Below are 15,537 nucleotides of genomic sequence, written 5' to 3' on the forward strand. Positions count from 1 at the left end.
ACGGAGCTGATGAAACTGAGGAGTATAGGGCCTACCGAGTGACGCAGTGGTCTAAGACAATGCATCTCAGTGCTAGCTGTGCCACTAGAGATCCTGGGCTGCGACCGGGAGACCCATGGGGCGGTGCACAATTGGCCCAGCGTCGTCTGGGTTAGGGGAGGTTTTGGCTGGCAGTGATGTCCTTGTCCCATCGCGCACTAGCGACTGCTGTGGCGGGCCGGGCGCAGTGCATGCTGACATGGTCGCCAGGTGTACAGTGTTTTCGCCGACAAATTGGTGCGGCTGGCTTCCGGGTTAAGCGGGCATTGTGTCAAGAAGCAGTGCGGCTTGGTTGGGTTGTGTTTCGGAGGTCGCATGGCTCTTGACCTTCGCGTCTCCCGAGTCCGTACGGGAGTTGCAGCAATGAGACAAGACTGTAACTACCATTTGGATACCACAAAATTATGGAGAAAAAGAGGTAAAAAACATACAAAACAAATATATAAAAAAATACTGTTGAGGATTTCGGTCTGTAAAGCCCCTTTGTGCTGAAAAACGAATTCTGATTTGCTGGCCTTAGCTCCTAGAATAAGAGTAGCCTGAGGGTTTGAAGGGTATACCTGCCTCAGCACATCTACTTAAGTGAAGAAGTGTCAACCAACCAATAGAAAGAACTCCACAAAGTAAAGGACTCCATAAAGGAGAGCTGTAAGGAAACTGTAAACCAGTCAGCACTAAACCAGAACCACAAGCCCACAGAGCTCCGCCAGGTTATTAGCCCAGGCCCTAGGCCTATCTCTCCAGCCTCTATAATGACAGATGAGCAATGACTGAACACTCTCCTCTGGCCGGAACAAATGCCCTCCCAGGCCCGCACCCCTGCCAAGTCATGTGAAATCCATTGATTTCTTTATTTGAACTGTAACTCAACTGAAATCATGGCATGTTGATTTTATAATTTTGTTCAGTGTATTTATAGGGCGTCATTTGGGATGAAGTACTTGATCTTGTGGTTGTGACTCCTGGCTGGAGGAGTGTTTAGTCACCAGAGCATTGCTCATCTGTCATTATAGAGGCTATATATATATATAGATTTCTAGTCCACACTTCTCCTAGGATTTAATCTGTATTAGCTGAAAGGTCAGTCACTATGTGCCTTAACATATTTTGGCATGGTAGCATGCCACTTCAGTATTTGTTACAAATGGCCCGTCACCACAAACTTCAGAACTATTTTTATTTATTTATTTATTTACCTTTATTTAACTAGGCAAGTCAGTTAAGAACAAATTATTATTTTCAATGAACTAGGAAGAGTGGGTTAACTGCCTTGATTTTTACCTTGTTAGCTCAGGGATTTGATCTTGCAACCTTTCAGTTATAAGTCCAACGCTCTAACCACTAGGCTACCTGCTGCCCCTACAGGAATCAGGGATTAGTGAAGTTGCAATCCAGATCTCCCGTTTCAAAGCACACAGTGATCCTTGTTCTTCCTAAAGTAACATCGCTCAGCCCACGTACAACATAAATATTTCCATTTAAACAGTCTCCTACAGAAAGGAGTCCAAGGCTTCCGCCTGCAGCCAACAACTGGAGGGGAAAGGCTAGAGAGTACTGTCTTTTTCTATTCTCTTTGTATATCTCTCTCTTTATCTCTCTCTTTCCTACTCTCTTTGTCATTCTCAATCTCTTTCTCTCTCTCAATCACTTTCTCTCCCTCCCTCGCTCTCACTCCCCTCCCCTGTCTCTCTGTCCCTCTCCTTTTCTCTCCCTTTCTCTCTCATTCCCTCTGAGAGGACAGTCGCTCACTTTCTATCCCCCCATAAGAATTCTTGTCAATGTCAGAGGCAGAGGCTGGTGCTTTGTAGTTGAAAAAGGTAAATAGTTTGTCTGCCTGGCTTATAAATAATGTGACTCAGCGCCTGACAAAATATGTCTCGATTGCGGCAGCGGGGATGAAATGGCAGGAATATTTTATTACACCTCTGCTCGGCTACCGAGACACATGTTTATCCTCACTGATGATTGCTTGTCTGACCTTAGTAACCCAGACGGCAATGTTAGATCCAAAATGTGTTTGCCTCTTTTTACCTTGTCACCACTAATGCTTCACTTCTATTTCTCATGATCAATTATGTATTGTTCTATTGTCAAAGGCCATTTTAGCACATTTCCCCCTTAGATTCTATGAGACTGTGCATGTGTTGTTCTGAGGAGTTGTTACATTGGTCCTTTCTCGTGTGTGCGTGTGTGCTCGTGTGCGTGCGCGCGGGTGTATGCGTGCGCGCGGGTGTCCGTGTGATGTACCTGTGTGTGCAAATGTGAACGTGTTTACGGAGGCCAAGGGATATATGGTCCGTTGAGAGTTAGCCGTTGCTGGCTGCGGGACACAGGGGAGTTGTGCTAGGCACTGTAGCTGTGCTTTTGTAAGTGAGCTGCCCATGGGAGTGGGAGGAAGGGTGATGAGGTTTCCTGTGTGTGTTTGCCCATGCAGCTTGTTCGGGGTGAGCGCCAGAGTCAAGTGTTGGGTTACACAGCTCAGTAACACTGTTCTGCGTAGCTTACACCACAGCACACCCGCACTCGGACACTGCTTACGTTATCCAATAGTGGTATACCTCTCACCTGGTGTACTCTGAGACTGAGAACTAGTCCGCCCCCTCAACTCTGTCGCCAACCTCAGGCCGCAGCGTCCCATGTCTGTTCTCACGTATAGCAATTGGGCTTTTATACAGAGTATCAGTAATTGAATGGAAAAGTGTGTTCTCCTGTAATGTGTGTAGCGACTAGAGTTCTCGTGTTCAGCTTGGAAGGGGATTGAATGGAAAGTGGTGAGCTTTTACCTCTTAGCTAGGTTTTAGAAGTAGGGTTTGAAATGGCTCTCTGACTTCAAATGGAGTCGTCAGGGTTTCTCCACTTTCCGATTTGTCATTCAATATTAGGCTGGGGAACACAACGCAACAGCTGGGCTGCTAGCAAGACCCAGCTGTCTAGGAAAAAAAAATATTCTAACAGCTCTTTAAACAAGTACCCGTTTACAGGTTGAAAATAAAATAAAGTGGACTCAATGTATTTGCTAGATGAGATGATGAGGATTATAATAAATACTGCTTTGATGTCATACATGCAAGCCAAATGAGTCCAAATGTGCACTTCACATTTCCATACCATAAAACTCATGTAATATACGATGTTGACGCTTATGATCACTATGCTTGATGTACAGTTACAAGATGACATGGCGTCATACCCTGGATTGTTCTGAACGGAATGAGCCCATGTTTGTCGTATTGTGAAGAAAATTTGTCAGGGGAACATCCATCTGAATGCTCCAACATTACGATCGGCTTCTCTTCATTTCCTTGTAAGATCGTATTCTGTAACTTAGCTAGTCATGTTGGCAATAAAACACATTTCAAATGATGCCTACCTGATTTTATAATGGACCGTTTTTGGAATGTGTAAACAACAACTATTGTGTGATGGCAAGGATGCAGGGTTGTGTTCCAAACAAAACAACTACGAGTGTGTTTGCTGTAGTTCCTCAACAGCACAGCTAGGAGAGCTCAAAATAGCACCTTATAGTTAAAGACTCTTCTTTGAGTCATAAAAGTGCTTTGAAAAAATAAAGTGGACTCAATGTGCACACTTTGGAGGTGTGTGTGTGTGTGTGTGGGGGGGGCACTCAGAGACACCAGTTAGACCTCTCACTTAACTTGTTATGGCTGCAATCCCACTACCGGGATCGATATGACAACTACCAGTGAAAATAGAGGGTGCTAAATTCAAACCACAGAACTCTCATAATTACAATCCCTAAACATACATGTGTCTTATATCATTTTAAAGGTAATCTCGTTGTTAATCCCATCAAAGTGTCCGATTTCAAATATACTTTTCAGCGAAAGCACTACAAACGATTATGTTAGGTCTCCACTAAACCACAATAAGCACAGCCATTTTCCAGCGAAATATAGCATTCACAAAAAACAGAAATCATCATAAATGTATACACATGGAATTATAGATATACCTCTTCTTAATGCAACCACTGTGTCAGATTTTTTTTTTAAAGTTTACGGAAAAAGCAACCCTGTAATAATCTGAGACGGAGCTCAGAACAGTGGCCAAATTAGCCGCCATGTTGGAGTCAACAGAAACCAGAAAATACATGATAAATGTTTCCTTACCTTTGATGAACTTCATCAGAATGCAGTCCTAGGAATCCCAGGTCCACAATAAATGCTTGATTTTTTTTAAATGCCCAATTAGCTACTTTGGTTAGCGCGTTTGGTAAACAATTCCAAAGTCACAAAGCGGGTCCACTATAACGTAACGAAATGTCCAAAAGTTCCGTAACAGTCAGTAGAAACATGTCAAACGATGTACTGAATCAATCTTTAGAATGTTGTTTACATATATTGTAACGGCGTTCTTCGTTTGTCGAAAGAGAGTCGGACCGAAATGCAGCGTGTTGGTTACTCATGTTTATTAATTGAACAAACGACGATACATGAAAAAACAAAAACAAGAAACGGAACGTGAAAAACCTATACAGCCTGTCTGGTGAACACTAACACAGAGACAGGAACAATCACCCACGAAATACAAAGTGAAAACCAGGCTACCTAAATACGGTTCCCAATCAGAGACAACGAGAATCACCTGACTCTGATTGAGAACCGCCTCAGGCAGCCAAACCTATGCAACACACACCCCTAATCAGCCACAATCCCAATAACTAAAAACCCCACTAAGAAATACAACAAACAATAAACCCATGTCACACCCTGGCCTGACCAACTGCCGATCTGCGGCCAACAAGGCAGAGTTCATCTCAGCCTATGCCTCCCTCCAGTCCCTCGACTTCCTGGCACTGACGGAAACATGGATCACCACAGATAACACTGCTACTCCTACTGCTCTCTCTTCGTCCGCCCACGTGTTCTCGCACACCCCGAGAGCTTCTGGTCAGCGGGGTGGTGGCACCGGGATCCTCATCTCTCCCAAGTGGTCATTCTCTCTCTCTCCCCTTACCCATCTATCTATCGCCTCCTTTGAATTCCATGCTGTCACAGTTACCAGCCCTTTCAAGCTTAACATCCTTATCATTTATCGCCCTCCAGGTTCCCTCGGAGAGTTCATCAATGAGCTTGATGCCTTGATAAGCTCCTTTCCTGAGGACGGCTCACCTCTCACAGTCCTGGGCGACTTTAACCTCCCCACGTCTACCTTTGACTCATTCCTCTCTGCCTCCTTCTTTCCACTCCTCTCCTCTTTGACCTCACCCTCTCACCTTCCCCCCTACTCACAAGGCAGGCAATACGCTCGACCTCATCTTTACTAGATGCTGTTCTTCCACTAACCTCATTGCAACTCCCCTCCAAGTCTCCGACCACTACCTTGTATCCTTTTCCCTCTCGCTCTCATCCAACACTTCCCACACTGCCCCTACTCGGATGGTATCGCGCCGTCCCAACCTTCGCTCTCTCTCCCCCGCTTCTCTCTCCTCTTCCATCCTATCATCTCTTCCCTCTGCTCATACCTTCTCCAACCTTTCTCCTGATTCTGCCTCCTCAACCCTCCTCTCTTCCCTTTCTGCATCCTTTGACTCTCTATGTCCCCTATCCTCCAGGCCGGCTCGGTCTTCCCCTCCCGCTCCGTGGCTCGATGACTCATTGCGAGCTCACAGAACAGAGCTCCGGGCAGCCGAGCGGAAATGGAGGAAAACTCGCCTCCCTGCGGACCTGGCATCCTTTCACTCCCTCCTCTCTACATTTTCCTCCTCTGTCTCTGCTGCTAATGGCGGTGGCCCGTTCCTGTAGGTTCATGCTCTACAACATCCGCAGAGTACGACCCTGCCTCACACAGGAAGCGGCGCAGGTCCTAATCCAGGCACTTGTCATCTCCCGTCTGGATTACTGCAACTCGCTGTTGGCTGGGCTCCCTGCCTGTGCCATTAAACCCCTACAACTCATCCAGAACGCCGCAGCCCGTCTGGTGTTCAACCTTCCCAAGTTCTCTCACGTCACCCCGCTCCTCCGCTCTCTCCACTGGCTTCCAGTTGAAGCTCGCATCCGCTACAAGACCATGGTGCTTGCCTACGGAGCTGTGAGGGGAACGGCACCGCAGTACCTCCAGGCTCTGATCAGGCCCTACACCCAAGCAAGGGCACTGCGTTCATCCACCTCTGGCCTGCTCGCCTCCCTACCATTGAGTAAGTACAGTTCCCGCTCAGCCCAGTCAAAACTGTTCGCTGCTCTGGCCCCCCAATGGTGGAACAAACTCCCTCACGACGCCAGGACAGCGGAGTCAATCACCACCTTCCGGAGACACCTGAAACCCCACCTCTTCAAGGAATACCTAGGATAGGATAAGTAATCCTTCTCACCACCCCCCCTTACTGATTTAGATGCACTATTGTAAAGTGGCTGTTCCACTGGATGTCAGAAGGTGAATTCACCAATTTGTAAGTCGCTCTGGATAAGAGCGACTGCTAAATGAATTAAATGTTAATGTAAATGTTAACTAAAACACAAAATACTAAGACCAAGGCGTGACAGAACCCCCCCCCCCCTAAGGTGCGGACTCCCGAACGCACCTCAAAACCATAGGGAGGGTCCGGGTGGGCGTCTGTCCATGGTGGCGGTTCCGGCTCGGGACGTGGACCCCACTCCATAAATGTCATAGTTCCTCCCCTTCGCGTCCTGGGATAATCTACCCTCGCCGCCGACCATGGCCGAATAGTCCTCACCCAGAACCCCACTGAACAGAGGAGCAGCTCGTGACTGAGGGGCAGCTCGGGACTGAGGCAGCTCGGGACTGAGGGGCAGCTCGGGACTGAGGGGCAGCTCGGGACTGAGGGGCAGCCCGGCACTGAGAGGCAGCCCAGTACTGAGAAGAAGCCCAGTACTGAGAAGAAGCCCAGTACTGAGATGAAGCCCAGCCAGGCAGTTGAATCCGGCAGATCCTGGCTGACTATCAGATCTGGCAGATCCTGGCTGACTGGCGGATCTGGAAGAGTCTGGTTGCCTGGCAGATCTGGAAGAGTCTGGTTGACTGGCAGATCTGGAAGAGTCTGGCTGAATAGCAGATCTGGAAGAGTCTGGCTGACTGGCAGATCTGGAAGAGTCTGGTTGACTGGCAGATCTGGAAGAGTCTGGCTGAATAGCAGATCTGGAAGAGTCTGGCTGACTGGCAGACCTGGAAGAGTCTGGCTGACTGGCAGATCTGGAAGAGTCTGGCTGAATGGCAGATCTGGAAGAGTCTGGCTGACTGGCAGATTTGGAAGAATCTGGCTGACTGGCAGATCTGGAAGAGTCTGGCTGACTGGCAGATCTGGAAAAGTCTGGCTGACTGGCAGATCTGGAAGAGTCTGGCTGACTGGCAGATTTGGAAGAGTCTGGCTGACTGGCAGATCTGGAAGAGTCTGGCTGACTGACGGCTCTGGCTGCTTCATGCTGACTGGCGGCTCTGGCTGCTCCATGCTGACTGGCGGCTCTGACTGCTCCATGCTGACTGGCGGCTCTGGCTGCTCCATGCTGACTGGCGGCTCTGGCTGCTCCATGCAGATTGACAGCTCTGGCGGCTTATTGCAGACTGGCAACTCTGGCTGCTCCAAGCAGACTGACAGCTCTGGCTGCCCCATGCAGACTGGCAGCTCTAGCTGCTCTATGCAGACTGGCAGCTCTGGCTGCTCCATGCAGACTGGCAGCTCTAGCTGCTCCATACAGGCAGGAGGCTCCGGCAGCGCTGTAGAGGAGGAAGGCTCTAGAAACGCTGAACAGGCGGGAGACTCCGACAGCGCAGGAGAGGGAGAAAGCGCTGGCTGCGCTGAACAGGCGAGGCGCACTGAAGGCCTGATGCGTGGTGCTGGCACTGGTGGTATTGGGCCGAGGACACGCACAGGAAGCCTAGTGCGGGGAGCTGCTACCGGAGGGCTGGGGTGTGGAGGTGGTACTGGATTGAGGACACGCACAGGAAGCCTGGTGCGGAGAGCTACCATCGGAGGACTGGTGTGTGAAGGTGGCACAGGATGGACTGGACCGTGAAGGTGTACTGGAGAGCCTGAGAGCAGGACTGGCACAGGACGTGCAAGGCTAGGTAGGTACACAGGAGGCCTAGTGCGTGAGGCTGGCACATTTTTCACCAGCCGACTAACACGCACCTCAGGACTAGTATGGAGCGCTGACCCAGGTGCCATTAAATCCCCGACACGCTCCGTCGGACGAATATTGTACCTAAAGCACCAAACTAGCAACTCCCTCATTACTTTCTCCCCCAATTTCCCCATTAACTCCTTCACAGTCTCTGCTTCGCTCACCTCCAACACCGGTTCTGGTCTCCTCCTTGGCTCTTCACGATAAACAAGGAGAGTTGGCTCAGGTCTGTCTCCTGACTCAGCCACTCCCCCTCTGAGCCCCCCCAAGATATTTTTGGGGCTTCGCTCTGCGCCGCCGTGTCTTTTTTCCGACTCCATTCTCCTATAGCCCTCTTCGCACTGCTCCAGCGAATCCCAGGCGGGCTCCGGCACTCTCTCTGGGTCGGCCGCCCACCTGTCTATTTCTTCCCACGTCGTATAATCCATACTGTACTCCTCTTTGGGCTGCTCCTGTTTCCTCTTCGCCTGCTGCACCTTTGAGCGGCTACACTCCCCTGGTTTAGCCCAGGGTCCTCTCCCGTCAAGGATTTCCTCCCATGTCCAGAAATCCTTAATATGCAGCTCCTTTTTGGGCTGCTCCTGCCTGTTGACTCGCTGCTCGGTCCGTGTGTGGTGGGTGATTCTGTAACGGCGTTCTTCGTTTGTCGAAAGAGAGTCGGACCGAAATGCAGCGTGTTGGTTACTCATGTTTATTAATTGAACAAACGACAATACATGAAAAAACAAAAACAACAAACGGAACGTGAAAAACCTATACAGCCTGTCTGGTGAGCACTAACACAGAGACAGGAACAATCACCCACGAAATTCAAAGTGAAAACCAGGCTACCTAAATACGGTTCCCAATCAGAGACAACGAGAATCACCTGACTCTGATTGAGAACCGCCTCAGGCAGCCAAACCTATGCAACACACACCCCTAATCAGCCACAATCCCAATAACTAAAAAACCCCACTAAGAAATACAACAAACAATAAACCCATGTCACACCCTGGCCGGACCAACTAATTAACTAAAACACAAAATATTAAGACCAAGGTGTGACATATATCTTGAATAACGTTCCAACCGGAACAGGAAGTGGAATTTCTCAGGTTTTTGCCTGCAATATGAGTTCTGTTATACTCACAGACATAATTTAAACAGTTTTAGAAACGAGTCTTTTCTATCCAATACTAATAATAATATGCATATATTAGCAACTGAGACTGAGGAGCTGGCCGTTTACAATGGGCACCTTTTCATCCAAGCTACTCAATACTTCCCCTGCAGCCATAAAAACTTAAATCATTTTTTTTTCTTAAGTTGCACCTACACCAAATTTTCCATGGATATTCTCATCATGTTACTTCATGTATCCAGAGTATTTTCAGATTTCGCTTTCACCAAATGCGGCGAAAGTATGGTAAATGTAAAATGCACATAACATCAACACTGTAATGTTTGGATTCAGTCTTGTGTCAGATCAACTGTTTTGTCCTCAATTTTAGTCTTGTGATTTCCCCATAATCTCCAAACGTTTCCCTTTTAATTTCTACCATGGTTAGGCATATGCTTTTCATTTTTCTTACGTAAGAAACATTTCTATTTAGCCCTATCCATATAGGCCAATTCCCACGAGTGTAAAGGGTTAAGAGGGATACCTTCTTTCTCTTTGTCTGTGAAAATGTGGAGTTACTAATTGGACATTCACCTCTTAGTAATACATTTGAACATATGTAGACAATAGTTTGTTGATTTGCCATTGTTATTTCCACACCATTTCTGAAACATGATATTTTATTCATAGAACACATTTATGATATGACAGTTCTAGTGAGTCATGAAGGCAAAGGAGGGAAAAAAAAATCCATTTTGCTGAGTGTTACAGATAAGCTACAGTGGGTCTGAAGCACCACAAGACATTTATGCAAAGTGTTCTTCACTAGTGACAAATAGATCAGAACTGTATTATGCTCTAAAACACTATGAGAGACTTGATGCCACAATCACTGTTATACAATTGATGCTCCCACGCTCAATGTCTTGCCTAGCCCTGGTTTGCTGATTTCCAGCGAGACTCGAGTCGCCGTACTAACACTGTCAAGAGGCACCTTCTCCTCTCCATCGCTTATACTAATTAGCGTAGTAGGCAGGTGGGACATCAGACTGATGTTAATATTCTATCCTGCTGCTGCTGCTGTGGTGAGGCTGCTGTCGGAACAGAACACAAGCTCACAGGTGGCCAGGTCTAAGGGAAACCCTGCACGTACAGGAGAACATCTAATCTCTCTCTCTTCACTGGTGAAGTCTAACTGTGTGAAACACACACTTCACATTTGTGCCTGAAGATTGGACCATTAAAAAAAAAAAGACTTGTTTTCATCTCAATGTTTCTCCTGACCGTTTGCATTAACCATCAGTGCTGTTTGGTTCTTCTACAGCAGGGATGGGCTCGCTGATCATTTTCCAAAAACAACATTTAATTTAGGGCCCCCCAAAAAGTCTAGGGCTGGCTCTGACTGCATGTGTGAGTACGCAGACACACGAGCCACTGTGGCCCCTCATATGATGAGTTCCGATTTTTTTGTGGCCCCCACTCCCTTTGAAGTTGCCCATCCTTGTTCTAAGGTATGGGGCTTTTCTTGTTCAGTAATAACTCATACTGTACAGTTATTCGCTGTTTCATAGTACATCATGCACATGTAATTTGATTCATATCATTGGATTACAGTTGCCAGAGAAAAAGGTCAGCTGAATATGTGATGAAGTGCCGGCAGTACAGAGTACAGTAGAATTGACTGGAGGACTATCACTACCTCTAACACAGTTCTGTACTGCTGAATCTCTATTTCTGTCCTTTCTCACTCAGTCGGATGAATGGCTTAAACCATGATATAACAGCCTAGCTCGATTTCTCTAATTGCTCCCTCCTATGTATAATTATCACTTCCACAACACTGTGTTTGGAGCTTCACATTGGCAACAGCTTTTACCACTGTGTTGCTGCTTTAGCATTTTAGTATCTTGTTTACTTTGATTTGAGCGAGGGGAAGAGGCAGACACATATTTCCTCACATTTTAATTAGAGGCATTTTATATAAATTATATAAATTTTACACTCAAACTGGGATTTTGCTCGGCTTACTGTGTGTGCGTGCGTGTTCATGGAGGGCACATACTTTATGTGTGTGTGTGTGTGTGTGTGTGTGTGTGTGTGTGTGTGTGTGTGTGTGTGTGTGTGTGTGTGTGTGTGTGTGTGTGTATGAATATTATCTGAACATGGATGAATGGTCCTGGAGCACATTGTAGATTGTCAGTGTGCTCCCTGGAGGCTGGTCCAGCCAGCAGAGTGTTAGTAATGGACTGATTTACCTACTGCTGCTGCCTGCTATTCCCTCCTTACTGCTCCACTGTGTGTGTGTGTGTGTGTGTGTGTGTGTGTGTGTGTGTGTGTGTGTGTGTGTGTGTGTGTGTGTGTGTGTGTGTGTGTGTGTGTGTGTGTGTGTGTGTGTGTGTGTGTGCGTGTGTGCTCCCTCCCTACTGCTCCAGTGAATAAAGCAAAGCCTGGCTCCTTGCTCCCCTGTGGCACAGACACACACCCAACATCGAGAGCAGGTGTCACAGAAAGGGCCACTTCTGTCACTTTGTGTCACACTCAAGATTTTTTGGGGGAGGGAATTTTCCATTGTTGAATTAATATTGTGTAATTCTTTAGAATGGATTATTCTGTGGGTATTAGGGTTTAATAGCGGGAACCGGGTTACCGAGATTTCCCGCCCAAACCCATTCTCGTTTCCCGGGATATATAATTGAGAGAAACCGCAAATTATAATATATTATTTCTATGAAAATTGTGAAGTGAAATGGAAATGTTAAATGATATGCAATGTCTAAATCTGGCTTCCCTTCAGTCTTCTCTGCTCAGCTATCTGCATGATCAATCATCAACGCTCAGTGTGTGTGTGTGTGTGTGTGTGTGTGTGTGTGTGTGTGTGTGTGCTGTTGTAGTCTACCGTAGGCCTATTTACATACACAAAGTCACCATAAATTCAAAGCGCTGCGTGTGAAGGGTTCTCCTATCATGCCATTGCAAATAGCAAGTAGGCCTACCAGATATTAGGGCTGACCCCAATTAGTTGACTGGTTGATTGTTTGGTTGATAGGCTGTTGGTCGGCCAAGATTTTTTGTTGTTGAGCAGTAGCAATGTTTTTATTTGTTTGCTTTATGTAGGCTGTTTTTTATTTTTAGTTTCATTTAGATTTGGACCGAATTTTGATTAACCACATGACTATGATTTTGAGATATGTAGACTTTATTTTAAATTAAATGAAACTGTTCCATGAAAAATGTGCGTATGAAAACCATAACTGGCATGCAGATCGGTAGAAATGGTAAGATAAATTGGCATTCCATATGAGAACGTTTGCCAACTCCTTGTGTAGCCTATTACTGGCAACTTCAGGAGAGTAATGGCAGAATCTGCGAAATCCAGCAGGTGTGGGAGGAGAATGGTTGGGTCAGGTAAAAAAAAAAAGTTATTTTATGTATGTAGATGTCTGGCTCCCTCTTGAGTCATTTGTGTCTTATTTCATCAAACAGTAAGCTTAAAGCATCAGACAAGCTCATTGCAAAGTGTTGATTTTTATTTATATGGAAAAATACATTTTTTCCTTTTTCTTTACGGGGACAGTCCTACTGCCTATACAGATCAGCGCAAAAAAAAGACGGCAATAGCCTACCCTCACCCAAAATATCACAACTGGTGAGAGGATATGCCAAGAAAGAGAAGTGTAAATTAGCCAAGATGTAAAAATACTAAATATACATGTGACATACTCTACATGGCCAAAAGTATGTGGACACCTGCTCGTCGTCGAACATCTCACTCCAAAATCACGGGCATTAATATGGAGTTTGTCCGCCTTTTGCTGCTATAACAGCCTCCACTATTCACATTGCTGCAGGGACATGCTTTCCTTCAGCCACAACAGCATTAGTGAGGTCGAGCACTGATGTTGGGCGATTAGGCCTTGCTCGCAGTCGGTGTTCCAATTCATCCCAAAGGTGTTCGATGGGGTTGAGGTCAGGGCTCTGTGCAGGCCAGTCAAGTTCTTCCACACCGAACTCAACAAACCATTTCTGTATAGACCTTGCTTTGTGCGCAAGAAGCATTGTCATGCTAAAACAGGAAAGGGCCTTCCCCAAACTGTTTCCACAATGTTGGATGCACAGAATTGTCTGGAATGTCATTGTATGCTCTCACTGGAACTAAGGGGCACAGCCCAAATCATGAAAAACAGCCCCAGACCATTCCTCCTCCACCAAACTTTAAAGTTGGTGCTATGCATTGGGGCAGGTATCGTTCTCCTGGCATCTGCTCGATGGTGAAGCGTGATTCAATTCACTCCCGACAAACAGTTCTTATGCTGACGTTGGTTCCAAAGGAAGTTTGGAACTCGGTAGTGAGTATTGCAACCGAGGACAGATGATTTTTACACGCTTCAGCACTCGGCGGTCCAGTTCTGTGAGCTTGTGCGGCCTACCACTTCGCAGCTTAGCCGTTGTTGCTCTTAGATGTTTCCACTTCACAATAACCGCACTTATAGTTGACCGGGGCAGCTCTGGGAGGGCATAAATTGTAAAAGAACATTCCAACTTACTTTTTTGGAAAGGTGGCTATGATGGTCCAACTTTGAAAGTCACTGAGCTATTTAGTATGGGCCATTTTACTGCCAATGTTTTTCTATTGAGCTTGCATGACTGTGTGCTTGATTTTATTCAGCTGTCAGCAACGGGTGTGGCCGAAATAACCAAATCCGCTCATTTGAATACTTTTGGCCATATCAAAACTCTGGCTTCATACATTAGACCAGTCATCACAACGCTCGCAGCTTCCCATATCTACTCAACATAAAGTCTTCTATAATTGTTATTGCTTACTATACGTGCCAGGCTGAACGCAACCTCTATCTCACATGTTGCTAATCACAAAAGGGCTGCTTCACTGTCCACAAAAGTGCCTGAGGAAATAGACGTTTGCACCATTGTTTCATGCTATTTGGGGAGAGGAAAGGGGCCAACAAGCTGCCTGACATCTTTCAGTCAAAGGTAGGCTAAAACAAATGACATTTTCACTAGACCTCATTAATATTTCACCAGCCAGCCACCAGTTCTTCATAAGCCGAGGCGACTTCACAGCTACTGTAGGCTACATCAAGAAAACAGTGTGTTGACTTTGAGAGAACTTTGAGTTGATTAAATTGCAGCAAGTACCAAAAGAAAATGTGAATAGCTCTCCATTGCAGTGGTATAATCAAGGAAGATTCTTAGGAAACTATTATACTCTGTAGGGCATACTGGTCATAAACAATATGGTATTGGTCATTACTTGGTATTCAAATGTTGTTTGATACTTCTACTGTATGAAGAGTAATTACATCACTTTATGATGTTAGCATTTTAGATTGCTTTGATTGAAAATAAAAGCCTTCTAAATGCCTGCAAATGCTGTTAGATTTCTTGTTAGACTGTACCTTTCTCAATCTGAAGTTTTGCACTCTGGGCTATGTTTGTTCTCAGCTTAATTTAAGCCTGGCAGGCATTGAAGCACACAGATTGCTTGTTCTCTTAGCAGGGTGAAGAAAAGCACACTTCTTTCATTTCTCCATCCTGAGCTCAATCAAAGCTGTGTGTGTGTGTGTGTGTGTGTGTGTGTGTGTGTGTGTGTGTGTGTGTGTGTGTGTGTGTGTGTGTGTGTGTGTGTGTGTGTGTGTGTGTGTGTGTGTGTGTGTGTGTGTGTGTGTGTGTGTGTGTGTGTGAGACCTAATCAGAGAGACCTGTTAGAACTTCCAAAGTATTGAATTTCTGAAGAAAACCCGAATGGCTCATCCTTAGGAGTCATATTAAGTCCTTTAAAAATACAGGGCCTAAAAAGTATTCAGACCCCTTGACTTTTTCCACATTTTGTTAGGATACAGCCTTATTCTAAAACCTCCCTGATCACGGCTCTTCTCCCCCGATTGCTCAGTTTGGCCAGGCGGCCAGCTCTAGGAAGAGCCTTGGTAGTTCCGAACTTCTTCCATTTAATTAGAAGGATGGAAGCCACTGTGTTCTAGGGGACCTTCAATGCTGAAGACATTTTTGGTACCCTTCCCCAGATCTGTGCCTCGACACAATCCTGTCCCGGGGCTCTACGGACATTTCCTTCCACTTCATGTCTTGGTTTTTGCTCTGACATGCACTGTCAACTGTGGGACCTTATATAGACAGGTGTGTTCCATTCCAAATCATGTCAAATTATTTGAATTTACCACAGGTTGACTCCAATCATGGATGATCAATGGAAACAGGATGCACCTGAGTTCAATTTCGTGTCTCATAGCAAAGGGTCTGAATACTTATGTAAATAAGGTA

General features: G+C 46.1%; 1 protein-coding gene across 1 annotated transcript in view; it reads left to right on the top strand.

Moving 5' to 3' along the window:
• Positions 1 to 15,537, top strand: part of LOC135543262 (autism susceptibility gene 2 protein-like) — a 414,672-nt gene that overhangs the window by 19,639 nt on the left and 379,496 nt on the right.

The sequence above is a fragment of the Oncorhynchus masou genome, chromosome 1 (assembly GCF_036934945.1).
Source record: "Oncorhynchus masou masou isolate Uvic2021 chromosome 1, UVic_Omas_1.1, whole genome shotgun sequence".
In the NCBI taxonomy this organism is placed as follows: domain Eukaryota; kingdom Metazoa; phylum Chordata; class Actinopteri; order Salmoniformes; family Salmonidae; genus Oncorhynchus; species Oncorhynchus masou.